The sequence below is a fragment of the Nuphar pumila genome, chromosome 14 (genome assembly GCF_984573655.1).
Source record: "Nuphar pumila chromosome 14, dmNupPumi1.hap1.1, whole genome shotgun sequence".
NCBI lineage: Eukaryota > Viridiplantae > Streptophyta > Magnoliopsida > Nymphaeales > Nymphaeaceae > Nuphar > Nuphar pumila.
The window spans coordinates 47321019-47335808 of NC_143262.1; the positions used below are offsets into that span (position 1 = coordinate 47321019).

The 14790-nt window shown below is 36.8% G+C and overlaps 1 pseudogene; it reads right to left on the reverse strand.

The window, feature by feature from the left end:
- Positions 1–991: 991 nt before the first annotated feature.
- Positions 992–2042, reverse strand: LOC149816801 (T-complex protein 1 subunit beta pseudogene; annotated as a pseudogene).
- Positions 2043–14790: the final 12748 nt, after the last annotated feature.

The window sequence follows — 14790 nt, forward strand, 5'->3', positions numbered from 1 at the left end:
GAATACTTGTAATTTGTTAACAGCGTCTGCAGTGAATGTTGCCTGAGAATCCCCTGCGAGTCCTTTTCTTCCTTCAGCATAGTCAATCATGTTTCCGCTTCTGGACCCACGTTTTCCAGATCATGGGTGGCCTTGCTTTCAAGGTCCAGCATCCTGCTGACCCATACATTTAATTACATAGACTCTTCATAAGTAGGCACTCCACAAGTCCTATGGAAGGCCTAGTTTGCTGGGCGGTAACACTTAAGGAGATATCTATATCTCCTGAAGGACGACTGAAGATGATCTCCATTAGACAAAGCACATTAATTCGCTATCAGTGCATGCTGTATGTTAAGAGTGGCTGAATGGACACGACAAAATTCTTGGTAATGAGCAAAATCAACAATGTCGAAAGCCTGTGAGATGTATTAGACCCACCCCATATTTGTCCCAAGAAGGCTTTCTTATAATTGGGTGTGCAAGAAACTTTCTGACGTTATAGATGTTTGTTGCTTAATCCATGCAGCAAGGGTGAGATCAAAAGCCAAGTCTAGCTTGAATGGCTCTGACAGATTTCTGAAGCTGATGGATCCTGTGCAATACCAGGACAAAGATGCCAATGTACCAGCTATATCTGACGAATCTCCTACCTTTGATTCTACTGTATACCTTTGTTCTGATCTTCTCTCAAATTGTTGGAAGGTTTGGATCACCAGTTGGGAAAACAATGGCAACACTCTTGCTGACTGAATCTGATGCAGCCTCAACTTCATCAAAGCCTACTCTCTGAGAACGTAACTTGTCACACAACTCTTCCACCTTCATGGTCGGGCAAAGCTCTTTCTAAGATGTTGGGAATGTGGGTTTTCTTTTCTGATGAAAAATCATCTTGTATACAAATTTTAAATGAAATAAGTATACATAAAGCCACAGCAAGCCTAACTAACCCAAAAATTCATGAGAATCATAAAAAAAAAAAAAAAATTGCAAACCAAACAGCTTGTCTTTCTCACGTCCGTTCCTCTCTCTTCTTTGGTGCCCAGGTGGTGATCTCATCAACTCTGAATATCATCTCAGCGGCCTCCGTAGCAAAGTAGTATTGCTTGCTTAGCCTCAAATCAATCTGATATTCCAAGCTTCCCCATATCCCCAACAAAACCGGAGATGACATCAATTCCAGCATTTGTTTCATCCTTGTGGTACTTAGCCCGAAATTGTGCAATCAAATCTGTGTCGCCTGGACCTGCATTGCCAGAGATGATAATTGGAGTAGATTGGAATGCATGAGATAAAACCTCAACTGCAAGGGATTTCTTTCCTGATATCCTCAGAACAAGTTTGTCAACTTCCCTGGACATCACCGTTTCAGGCCAACTTTCCCCAAACAGGATTCTGCTGTCCGTAACCATTTTGGATAATACACATAGGGTATGATGTAAAGACCTTTTTTGGCTTCATCTAACACATGGGAACTTGCTCCTCTTAATACAATGGCACATATCTGACTCATCTCTATACCAGAAAAATTGACCCACTTATCTTCACCAATCATGATTTCTTCAATAAGCTTGTAGTGCCCCAGTTTAACAGACACAGGGTTATTAAATGTTGATGCAATTTCTCCACCAATAGCTAGAGTAGGACGCCCAATTCCATCATGATCAGCATGCTCAATCATCAGAATTCCTGCATCAGCAAAAAGTTTCTCGGGAAAGTTGTATATCAATTGTCTTATTAACAAAGTGATTGATGCCATGGGAAATAGTATTCTGCACTCTCTCCTTCACTTTCTCTTTTTCTGCCCCCTCTGTCTGAGCAAACCTTGCCATTGAATCAACATATACTCATGCTCCATATATCTTTATTTTATTAGTGTACATAGCTGTATTTGCCACCAACAATTTTTTTTTATATGGCAGATTAGCACCATCGAATGAAGTAATGGCCTGTATTCCAGAGAAGGTTGTATTCAGGGAATGGACCACAACAGTAGACATGAAATGGGCTGGGACGCTGGAGGTGGGAATAGGATATTTTGCAGTTAGTCTGACAACCTTCATCTGAGGCCCGAGTGTTGTGGGATGATGTTACAGACTGGGCCTATGGGCAGTAAATCTGGAGGTGATTAGCATAGGAAGTGTAGTGCATAATGGATGTAAGGGAATGGGAAATGGGTATAAGTGAATATAAGCAGCTATGAAAGGGATAATCGCATTTACATTATAAATATTGATTTGAGACCGTTAGAGTTGGAAACCTCACCACTGTGATATGATAAAGACAACGTCATCACCAAGGGACATTGAAATGAATGAAATCATATGTAAGTAAAAAAAAAAAATCTAGTATGCAACAGATATAGGTTACCACAACAACATACCTAAATGTGTAAGCAGATGCAGATGGCAGGAAAGCGTAAATACAGAAATGAAGGTGTGCACGTCGAATACAAGCCAAAATATAATGTACATGGTAAAAAAAAATTTGAATCCGCGGTTTACAAAATGACGTCTCAGCATCAAAATTCTTGATTACCGCGGAGACCTCATATGCTAAACTTCACACTTCCAACAAACAACCTGTCTTACCCATTGCCTTAAACAAATCGTCAGATATAGTTTATTCAACTTGATTTGAACCTTTTGCGGTTCAATCCGCATGATACAACGAAAGAAACACCACAGGATGCAGGGTATACAATATCTAGGCGGAACCCCATGTCGAAGGAGTCGATAGATGGTTTATGACCGAAGTAAATTCGTAGATGCAAGGGGGGTGAAAAGATATGATGGGATGTTATAGGCTAATATGCAGGTGTAAGATAAAGAAAGGATGCATATAAACTACTGAGGCGACCAAAACCCAAAGGAAACAAAATAATAAACCGAGCAGGAAGAGACATCAAACACCGTGAAAGTGCAATAAAGCAAAAGGATAATTGAATGGGGAAATACAAAAAACATAAAACGCAATTGGGAAAGTGACGAGCACAGATTTTTACAGACATGACCAAACATTTAAACAAAAACACAGAAAGAAAAACTACAAGACCAATGCATTAAAAGAGAAAAAATAGAAATGTAGCCTCAGATTTTTATGACAAAATCAAATGCAAAATGATTAACCCCTTGGTTCCAGACAAACTGATTCAGAATCTGGTTTGCTTTCAATGATCTAAATCCAATTTTAAGTCAGAATGAGCCGTTTGTTATGATGAATACAGAGTTGATGTTATATGGGGTTACCTGAGGTTAATATTATATATATAAGCAGTTTTTAAAAGAGAGAAGAAACAATAGTAGAAGAAATGGAGAGAACAAAGGGGAGATGCAAAAATTAATTGTCATTCAAATCATCTAAGTATGAAGAAATTTTAGAAATAAAGGAAAAGAAATGTGTTGGAATCTGAGGATTCCTATCGATTTTGCACAGGAATGAGTTGAAGTTGCACAAGCAACCCAACATCCATCCCTGGTGCGTTAATGGGAGCCAGAATTGAAAATCAAGAGAAAAGCCAGAGGAACGAAAAGAAGAAAGGATGAAAACGGAGAAAGGGAGAGGGATTCACCGTAGCTCTGCAGATATTCTGAAGGATGGGATGGACCTTCCCTTTTGTCTATGGTGAGAACTTTCCACTTCAGAAGGCCAGGAGGAGATCCCAAAAGGGGAGCTCTTGTCACTCGCAGATGAGAGATCGATCTTCAGTCTCCGGTTTCTTGCAGAGGAGGTAATTTGGGGAACTGGCTTCCTTCGATCACCTCAGGAGAGATCGGGGTAGAGGAGGACTGCTTGGTGTCCAGAAGATGCGAGAACGATGGATGGTGAGAAAAATAATCGATCCCTTCCTCTCCCTTAAGACCTTGTTTTTATAGAGGGAGAAGAAGGATCAGGAAGGGGAGCAACGGTTGGGCATCGACGGGCTGTGGCGAGCGAGGATGATCCAAGGGTTGAAGAAGGAAGGCCGCACATGGGTTGGCCATTGAGGGTTCGGGCGAGAGAGGAACATGCGATGGGCGGATGAGGAACGCGATGGGGTGTCGTTGGAGATCAAGGGTGAGGAAGTGGAGGAGTTTTCTGGAGGGTAGCCTGCGGCCGATGGATGGCTTAGGGAGGAGAGGCTGTTGGTAGATGGAGGGTTGAGGAAGGAAGGTCGCACATGGCGGGGGCTTGGCCATGGAGGGCTCGGGCAAGAGAGGGAGAAGGTTTTCGGATCCAGCAAGAATGAAGAGAGAGAACCCGAAATGGTGACCAAAAATGAGACAGAGGAGGTGCGAGAGAACCGAGACAGAGAAAGCGAGACATCCTGAAGAAAAACTCCAAAAATATTTTGCTAAAGCCCTCTTTAAAAGGGTGGTCTTTTTCAAAAGTATTTTCAAAAAGATGTTTTTCAAAAAGGAGGTTTTCAACACTATATATATATATATATATTTTCTTTCTTTTGTATTTATATATATATATATATTTTTTGTTCTTTTCTTCATTTTCTATATTTTTCGATATTTTTGGAATAAAATCCTAAAATTTACGAGAAAACAAAGATTTAAAACTATTTTTTTGTATTTTTGAGAAATATTTACAAAAGAGGGTTTTCAAGGCTATCTTGGGAAAATTTCTTCAGAAAATGAGTTTGGACCCAAGTTTTTGAGAAAATATTCGAGTTTTGAAACTCGAATCGAGAAATATAATATGATGGATCAAAACGGACAGCGGACGAAGTGTCTAAGCTTTTCAAAAAGTTATTCTTGGAAAATTTGATTTTAAACATTGGACAACAAAGCTCAGATTTAGATCTTTTATCTGAATCCGAATCCGAAAATTGAGTCAGATATGAATTTATTTTCAATAAAACTTGAGAAACAAAATGGAATTTAGATTTAAAACTGACTCAATTACTCAGAAAATGGAGATAGAGGCAAAAAAGGGGAATATTTACAACATTTTGAAAAATTTGGGGTGTTCACAGTGACTCGAAGGTCAAAATTGGAAATTGAATTTGAAAAATTAGAAATTAGGTGACCTGGAGGTCAAAATTGAAGAATTGAATGACCCGAGGGTCGAAATTGGAGAATTGAATGATCCGAAGATTTAAATTGATGGGCAAAAGGTCAAAATTAAGAAATTGACTGACCCTGAGGATCGAAATGACTTGGATCAACATAGGAGCATAAATGGCTCAGGTCAGAGCTTGAATAAGGTAAAGAGATCACAAGTCGGAACCCGAATCAATAAAGGAGAATGAAGAGCTTGAGCCAGAGCTCGAATAAAGTAAAGAGATCACGAGTCAGAACTCATATCAACAAAAAGATAATAAAGAGTTTGAATCAAAGCTCGAATAAGGTAAAGAAATCACGAGTCAGAACCCGGATCAACAAAGGAAAAATATTTTGAAGGAAGATCCGAGTCGGAACTTGGATCTTCGAAGAAAAAATAATTTGAAAGAAAACCCGAGTCGCAACTCGGATCTTCAAAGGAAAGATAATTTGAAAGAAAACCCGAGTCGGAACTCGGATCTTCAAAGGAAAAATGATTTAAAGGAAAAACTGAGTCGAAACTCGGATCTTGAAAGGAAAAATAATTTAAGGGAAAACCCGAGTCAGAACTCGGATTTTCAAAGAAAAAAATAATTTAAAGGAAAACTCGAGTCAGAACTCGGATCTTTAAAGGAAAATAATTTAAAGGGAAAACCCGAGTCGGAATTCGGATCTTCAAAGGAAAAATAATATAAAGGAAAACCTGAGTTAGAACTTGGATCTTCAAAGGAAAATAATTTAAAAGGAAAACCCGAGTGAGAACTCGGATCTTCAAAGGAAAATAATTTAAAAGAAAACCCGAGTCGGAACTCGGATCTTCAAAAGAAAAAATAATTTAAAGGAAAACCCGAGTCGGAACTCGATTTTTCAATGGAAAAATATAGACTAACTTGAAAGTTGGATTTTGAAATGTACCAGTTCGAGCATTGGTTTTTTGAAATAATACCAATTCGAGCACTAGATTTTGAAATAATACCAGTTCGATCACTGGACTTTGGTTCAGTGCTAATGATTGTTTTTCAATTTTGAATAACAATTAGGAATTGTGATGGAACTTGTTTGTTGAAATCCCGATACTGACCAAATTAATATTAATGCAGTTAAATGAAAATGAATGCAAATTGATGCACATGAATCCACAAGTGTGTAAAATGAGGAATTTGTTTATCCTGCCTGCATACAGAACAAAATTTTTAAAATGCCCTAGTATAACTGGGAAAAGAAAGTTTGATCATTATTGAAGAGAACAGGAAGATTACAAAGGAAGAATAACTGCTTCAAGTATAGAACTTTTTCAAGTGTCGGGCATTAATGGGATATGGTAATTCTACCCCATCGGCATTGATGAGATGATATGAGTTGCGAGGTAATGCTTCTTTGATGACATAGGGACCTTCCCAATTTGGTGACCATTTGCCACCGGGATGATGCTTGAGATATGTTGTGGATTGAAGTACTAGATCATTGGCTTTGAATCTCCTTTCGATGACAAACTTCGCATACTGCCTGGCTATTCTCTGGCGATAGGATTGAGCATGCTCTGCTGCTTTTAGCCTTCTCTTGTCGAGCAAGTCTAGTTGTACCAGTCGCTGCTGCTGGTATTGATCGAGAGGTAGTTCTAGAAGTGATGCAAATTTCAAAGCGGGCTTCTGAACATGTAGAGGTAATACTACTTCTGTTCCGTAGACCAATTCTGATGGAGTAGCATTTGTTGGAGTGCGAATGGTGGTCTGGTAGGCCCATAGTGCATCGTGGATCTTCTCATGCCAGTCACGACCTGTTTCCACAGTTCGCTCCAAGATACAGATTAAGATTTTGTTGGTAGCTTCTGCCTGACCATTCCCTTGAGGATAGTAGGGAGCGGAAAAATGATGATAGATTTTGAACTTTGAGCAGAATGTCTTCATCCTTTCATTCTTGAAGTGACTGTCATTATCTGACACAATGTCATGTGGGATGCCAAAATGACAAAGGATGCTTTTGTGAATAAAAGAGACCACGTGTCGGCCTTCTACTGTGCGTAGAGTGATAGCTTCTACCCACTTGGTAAAATATTATGTTGCGGCAAGAAAGTATTTGTGGTCATTTGAAGCAGAAGGAGTGATGGGACTGTGAATACCCCAAAATTTTCAAAATGTTGTAAATATTCCCTTTTTGCCCCTAACTCCATTTTCTGAGTAATTGGGTCAGTTTTAAATCTAAATTCCAGTTTATTTCTCAGATTTCGCTGAAACTAAAGACATTTTATACATTTGACTCGATTTCGGATCCGGGTCCATTGCCAAACGATCAAAATCTGAGCTTCGTTATCTGATTTTAAATCAAATTCTCAAAATTATCAAAAATAGCTTTTTGAAAGGCTCAGACAGTTCGTCCGGTATCCGTTTGGATCCATCATGTTATATTCCTCAATTCGAGGTTTAAAACTCGAGTATTTTCTCAAAACTTGGGTCCAAACCCATTTTTTGAAGAAAATTTCCCCAAGATAGCCTTGAATTCTCAGAAAAAAACCTCTTTTGTAAATATTTCTCAAAAATACAAAAATTAGTTTGATATTTTTTTCTCATAAATTTTAGGGTTTTATTCCAAAAATATTAAAAAAAATATAGAAAACTTAGAAAAGAACAAAAAAAAAGAAATAAAAAAAAGCAGGAAAAAAAAATATAGTTTTGAAAACCTCCTTTTTAAAAATATCCTTTAAAAAAAAATGTTTTATGAAGAACCACCTTTTTAGAAAACTCTTGAAGGGAGCTCCCTTTTTGTAAAATCTTGAAAATAAAAGGTCCCTTTTGCAGAAATTGTTTTTTAGGTTTTTAAGACCTTTCGTAAGAAGGCCAGGAATCAATCCTCCCCATCAGCCGCACTCTCCTCTTCCAGAACACTCTTCACCATCGGGCTCCATCAACCACCCATTGCGCAACCATCCCTCTCCCGTTCCTTCCAGCCTTCCATCCCCAACGCCCCCCTTTTGCAGAGTTCTCACACGGGATCGAAGGGCTCGATCGATGGCCGCCATCCCAGCCCTTGATGCTTAACCACCACCCCTTTCTCGATTCTTCCTCAGACTCTATATAAACAGGGCAGCAACAAAGGAAAGAGCATTGACAATTCTTGCATCGACCCTCCATCCACGACATCTTTCCACCAAACCACGATCCATCATCGCAATACCCTTGTATCCATTGCAATCCGACTCGCGCCACACCTCTATCGTCGATTATTCATCGCTCCTCCTTCAGAGCTCTGCAAAACTGAGGTAAGAAGACCTCCTTCCTCTTTCATCTGTACATTTTTTAGAAGTTCAATTTTCTCGTCTGTCTACATATAAATCTTTTTAAATTTCTAGTGTATATTTTTGTTTCCCATCCACATGAGGTTTTTGACCTTTCATTTAGTATCTCTCTTGTTTCGCTAATGACCGACGATGCCTCGCAATGGCATTGTCGATTCATCTAGTTTTGAGCTTCATTTCTCTATTTTGTTTTATCTTTGCGTCAATTTTACCTCTTTTCCATTGTTTTCCCCTTATTTTCCTTTGTATTTTTCCTACTTTAAGCCATGTTAAGGCATCCCTGTATCATCGATCTGCTGATAGCAAATTTGACCTACAAACAATGTGATAGCAAAGGAATGGCCGATTCCAACATATATTTCGATCTTTTTTTGTATTTTTGCGATTTCGTTTATATTATATCCCAATCTACGGCTGATTTTACATTTGATTTCTTTTATTATCTTAATATCTTGCTTGAATCGTAGTTCTCATTATGTTTTGATAAACAGTTTTCATTGCAATTTTCGGGTGTCGATCGTAATAATTTTTTTTCTCTTTCTTTTTCATGTACTTCCTTCATGCCACAGTCATTTTGTAGTTTCCAGCATATATCTCCTATTTACTGCATTCTTAATAAATTGATGAATCACAATATCTTCTTTCATACACAGGAGGTGTCCTGGCGTAATATAACTTTACTCTTGTTCACCATCACATTCTTTTTACTGTAATATTGAAATTTCACCAGATACCATATTGATCGGCGTCTTTGTTGATGATGCCATGATTTTCAGCATATCCGATGAGTCAATTGCTCTTATATTTAGATTCGTTGTTGTAAACATCAGTATCTCTGTGTATGCTATGGTCGGTAATTTAGGCTTGTTGGGCTGTGCTGTAAAATTCCAGATCTGTTTAAGGTTAAGTGGCCTCATACGATGTTGTTGTTAAACTATTTAACTTTCTTATAATCGGTGCTTAATGCAAATTGGTAGCATCCTGATCACGAACAGGGAGTGGAATTTCTTGTTCTCATGAATCCTGTTCTTAGAAATCTAAGCACCAGCTTCAATTGTAATACAATTATCATCGGTTGTTGGCAACCAGTTCTGTTACAAATTAAATTCTCATGTATTCTAGCATTTCCAAGATGAAGAGTCAGTGACTATTGTGTGCAGCAAATAGCCATGATAAGGTTAGTAAGCCTGGTCGTTAACTAAACTTTATTTTGATTATTTGCTAAAACATCCAGTTTACTCTAAACATTCATATATATGTGTTATCGTCTCTTCTTTGTGGACGTTGCTGATAAAAAAAGGATATCTTGAACTCGAGCATCGCTTTCAAATTTTTTTTCCTGTTCATTCAGAATATCTTATCTACTCTAAAATGGCAATATCACAATTGCTACAATGGTTCAGGAAGGTCCGTGTTTAAATTTATCTTGACCTGCAACATAGAGCCATGGAGGGCATTGGTTGCAGAAATTGGTTTGCTGTAATGAACTTATATCAATTGTGATGACCAATCAATAATTATTTATCTGTGAGAGGCTGACTTAGACATTTTAGGCTTAATTTTAAAACTTTTTTTCTTCTTTCTCTGTAACTATTCTTCCACTCCAACTTATTATTCAATTGCAGTTACCGCCTTTGCCTTGTGGCTTTCATCTTTCCGGCACAATCCTTTTAGTTATCTTGTTACCTGTTTCATAATATGGTTATTGTGCTTTAGTCCATCTATCGCATGTGTAAACCCATTTGTGTATTCTCTGTTGCTCTTCCTACAAACTAACAAGCATTATTCTCATAGGATTTGAGAATTTATGGGTGTTATGTGCCTGAGCCTTAACATTTTGTGGTTATCAAGCTTGATTCCTCATACGGCCTCAGTTTGCAAGATCATCATTGTTATCATCACAAAAAATTTCCCCTCCCTTGCGAGAGAGAAATGAATTTCGCGAGTCAAACTCGACCAAAGTTTTGAAAATGGTTTTGAAAATTACTCGCCTCCATTTTGAAAATTTGCGGGAAAATTCCGTGGAATGGGATGCGCCTCTTGGTACGAGGTTCAACCGTTCCTGGCGCCTTTACCAGGGTTAATTGAACCAATGATCAATTATGTGCTTTAACTTGACTCAAATATCTAATTATGCTCTATTTTTCCAAGAATGCACAAAGAATCAAGCTTGTGCTATGAAATTTTGAAAATAATGCAAGTTTGAGAAACATGATGTTTGCTTTGGAAAATTGAAATATGCTGGAAAAATGATTGGAAAAGTACTTGAAATTGAGATTCCTGGGAAAATCATTGAAGTTCATTGAAAATCAGAAATTTGCATTAGAAAGTGATTTCTTAGGAAAACTTGAACTTTGAAAAATCGATTTTGAGATTTGGAATTGCTTTTCTGAGAAAATGGATTTGAGAATCTTCAGAAAATCAGAAAATTCATTGGATAATAATTTTTGAAATGGAAAATGGATTCTCAAGAAAATGGGAACTCTGAGAAAATTGATTTCTAAAAACTTGGGATTTTAAAATTTGAGAATTTTAAAACATTGGAAAATCTTGGTTTGAACTTAGGAAATGCTTTGAAATCTCATTTAAAAATTTAGAATTCTAAGAGAATCTAATCCTGAGAAACTTGGAAATTCTTGAGAAAACTAATTTTTTTTAAAATTGAATCTGGAAAATGAGTTTGAAAATAATGCAATTTGAATGAAATGAATGAATGAATATGAATTTGAAAGGGAATTTCAATTGAGGAATTGAGAAATTCTTTTGGAATTTTGAGAAATGCAATGCATTTTTGAAGTTAGCCTAAGAGTGTAGGCTGAATGTGGCTAATACGAAGATCATAAATCTTGGTTTTCTTCGTATTCTGACTATGGCCATAAATATGAATCCCACCGAGTTTATAAACTCCATAAGAGATTGTGCATGTGTCATTCGTGTCAACCATAGTGAATTTGAAATAATGTGCATGAATGATACATCACATATTGAAATTTGCAGAAATTAAACTATATGCAATGCAGTCCTATTTTAAGCAGAAAATGTAATTCTTATTCCAAATATTACATTTGATGTTACATTGAATTGAAATAAAATAAAGAAATAAAATAACTAAGTCTTCTTCTTGAATGTTCGTGCAAAATTGGAAAACAAGGTTAGCATAAAAATGTAGGTTTTTCTAATTTTTTCTGAAAATATGGAAAATTATCTGATATTATAAAGATATAAACCCAAATTCATACCCCCTTTGATATAAACATGATACATAATGAATAAATTTCGAAAATAAACTTGAAAATTCGAAATTGGGATCAAAATGACCAAAATACCCCTGATGACCTTCAAATCAGGGTTTTCTAAAAGAAATTTTGTAAATTTTGGAATTTTGAAAATCAAATGAAATAAATCAAATACAATATGATGAAACATTATTATATTAATGAAAATTTATGAGATTAAAGATTGAAATTTTGAAATTTAGGTCAAAATGACCAAAATACCCTCGATAACAAGACCATAGCCTTGAAACCAGGGTTTTCTGAAATAAATTTTGCAAAAATGGAAAATATATAAAATGCAAATGACATTGAAATTAATCCTAATATGATATGACATGCTTCTTTACATGAACAAACCCCTAAAATGGCTAAAATATCATAAAATATCAAATTTAACCTGATTTTTGCTTATGAATTTAAAAATAAACTAACACAAGGAGAAAATGAACTTGGAATTAAGACAAATTTGACATGGACTCCTAAAATGAGATTGGATCTCGAAAATCTATTTTTTGTATTTCTTAAATATGGAAATTTAAATAAAAACACTAAATTTTGTGATTTTTGCCTAAAATGTTGATTCTAAAGGAAATTTAGGATATCAAACTTCCATAAAAATTTCCCAATTTTTATGGAGTGACATAGGACAGTAAGGCAAAGATTTTTGTATTTTACACTTTCTGGTTTTGACCTATGGTCAGAGCTGTGCCACTCTAGCAAGTCGTTTCGGAATCCAGCAACTCTAGGATTTAGGGGAAACAAACAGGTTTCGGTAGAAAATGTAAGAAAAATAGTAAACAGATTGTAAAAAGGCTAAAATTGTGTGAAAATGTCTCTAACAGACAGATAAATTTTTTATCTTTTTACACTATTGGGATTCGGGTTACGGTTTGGAAAAGGCCATACTGTTATCAGAGACCCAAATCTCTAAAATTTTTGGATATTAGAATCTGTCAGACAGAAAACAAAAAATCCGGGAAAACTAATGAAACAGATCCAAAAATCCCCAAATTTTGGGAAATGACAGGAAATAATGTTAGGAACAACTTTTGTGTTGAAAGCTTTTGCAAACAGGATACGGATTGAACGAACTTGATGCAATAGAGTTTGTCTATACCCTGACAAAGGAAAATCAAGATTTTGCCAAGGGTCTGGGAAATCCGATTTTTGACAGAGGTCAAAACTGATTGGAAAAACCTCAAAATTTCCAGATCACTAGTAGATTTAATTATGAATCCACTTTGTTTTTGTAGGGTGATTTGAATCTCCCACGAGGGTGGTGCCGGAGGTTCTTGTCTGCTAAAGCAGAAATTGAAGATTCAGAGAGATAGAAAACCCGATGTAACATCCGATTTCTAAAGTGGGGTTATATGCATCAAATTAATACAAAATTTTGGCAAAAGATTACATGTAAATAGGGGAATTGATAGCAAAATTTTTAGGATTTATCGACCAAAAATCATGCAAAAAATGATGATTGGACAGCGCACATAAATTAAAATCTATAGTTTTCCTAGGCAAATATTAATGAAGCTAATAAAATCATCTATAGGACAATAAAACTAATTAAATCAAATACCTAAAATCTGGGATTTTCCCAAAAATATTACTTGAAATGAATAATAAAAAAAAAAGAACAAGGAGGCACAAAATAAATTGATGCTAGCTATCGGTGAGAGGGGTCTGATCCATCTATCGGATGGATCACCTAACACACTTAGCCTTATCATGAGAGATAAGCATTTTTGATAATATGAACTGACCTTGAACATGATTCTTTACATTAGATTCAGCATACTAAAGAGGGCAATCATGATATTTTGAAGAAACTTTAGTCCAGCATAAAAAAAAGGGAAAAACATGTGTTTACCTTGATTCAACTGAAGGAGGGTTCCTTCAAGGTTGGCAAGGGGTTGCCTCATGGCTGTGGGAAGGCTGGATGTAGTTGTTGCGGCTGCCGATGGTGGAGATAAAGTTGCTGTGTCTGCCAATGGTGGAGATGAAGTTGCTGTGGCTGCCGATGGTGGAGATGAAGTTGCTGTCAAGATATGGCTGCTGGTGGATGGAGGAAGGAGGTCTGGCTGGTGAAAATGTTGCAGCTATGTGATGGGTTGCAGCAGAGTGGAGCTGGAGATATGGAGGTAATGTTGTGAACCTTGCTGCTGGGATGCTGGCTGCAACATTGGGGAGCTTGCTTCAACGTTGAAGGGAATGGATCGATTTACAATGTTTGCTGCAACACAAGATTGGATGTGAAGAAGTTGTTGCTACTTGGTGGCTGCCGGCTGGAGTAGTTGGGCAATGATGGTGGAGGTCTGCCTTGGTTGAAGGAAGCTGGGAGGAAGAGGCTGTTGCTGAAGCTCCTTGGTGAAGGTGGTTGTAGGGGGAGTTGAGGCTTGAGAGGCAACCGTGAAGGAGAGAGGGAGAGAGAGAGAGACCTCGTAAGCCCCCTTTGTTTTCTTTTTTTTTTTTGTTCTTCCTAACTTAGGTCCTAATAGGATCTTTTCTATGTCCTTGATAGAAAAATGAGAGAGAGATACGTGAATGGTTGGGCAAGAGGGAAAGGAAGGAAGGAAGAAAGGGAAGAAGGAAAGAAAGGGAAGAAAAGAAAGGAAAGAAAGAAGAAAAAGAAAATGAAAGAAAGGTAGAAGAAAGGGAAAGAGAAAGGGAAAAAGAAAAAGGAAAGAAAGGAAGGGAGAGGGGGCCTGGAGGTTTGGGCGACCACCTTGTGGGTCCCACCTCTCTAAGATAAAAGAAATAAAAATCAATAAAAACAAAAATAAACAAATAAAAAGAAACATCTTTTTTTTTAATAAAATAGAAATGTAAATGTAAATGTAAATGAATGGGCCATCTCAGAGTGGGTCCAAATTCCACTTTTGAAATTCATTTTGAAGATTAGAGGGGTAAAATAGTCATTTAAAAAAATTTCTAGACGAAACAAGCTATTTTTGGCAGTTTTTGAAACAAGCTCGGATTTTGAAGTTCAATACCCCGTTGCAAAGCAAATCTTGTGTAGAATTTAAAAGTTTGATTTTGAAAGAAATCTAGATTGTTTTTCTCGAGAAAATACTTCCAAATTTATTTCTAGATGAAACGAGCTATTTTTGGCAGTTTTTGAAACGAGCTCGGATTTTGAAGTTCAATACCCCATTGTAAAGCAGATCGAGTGTAGAATGCAAAAATTTGAGTTTGAAATAAATCCAGATTA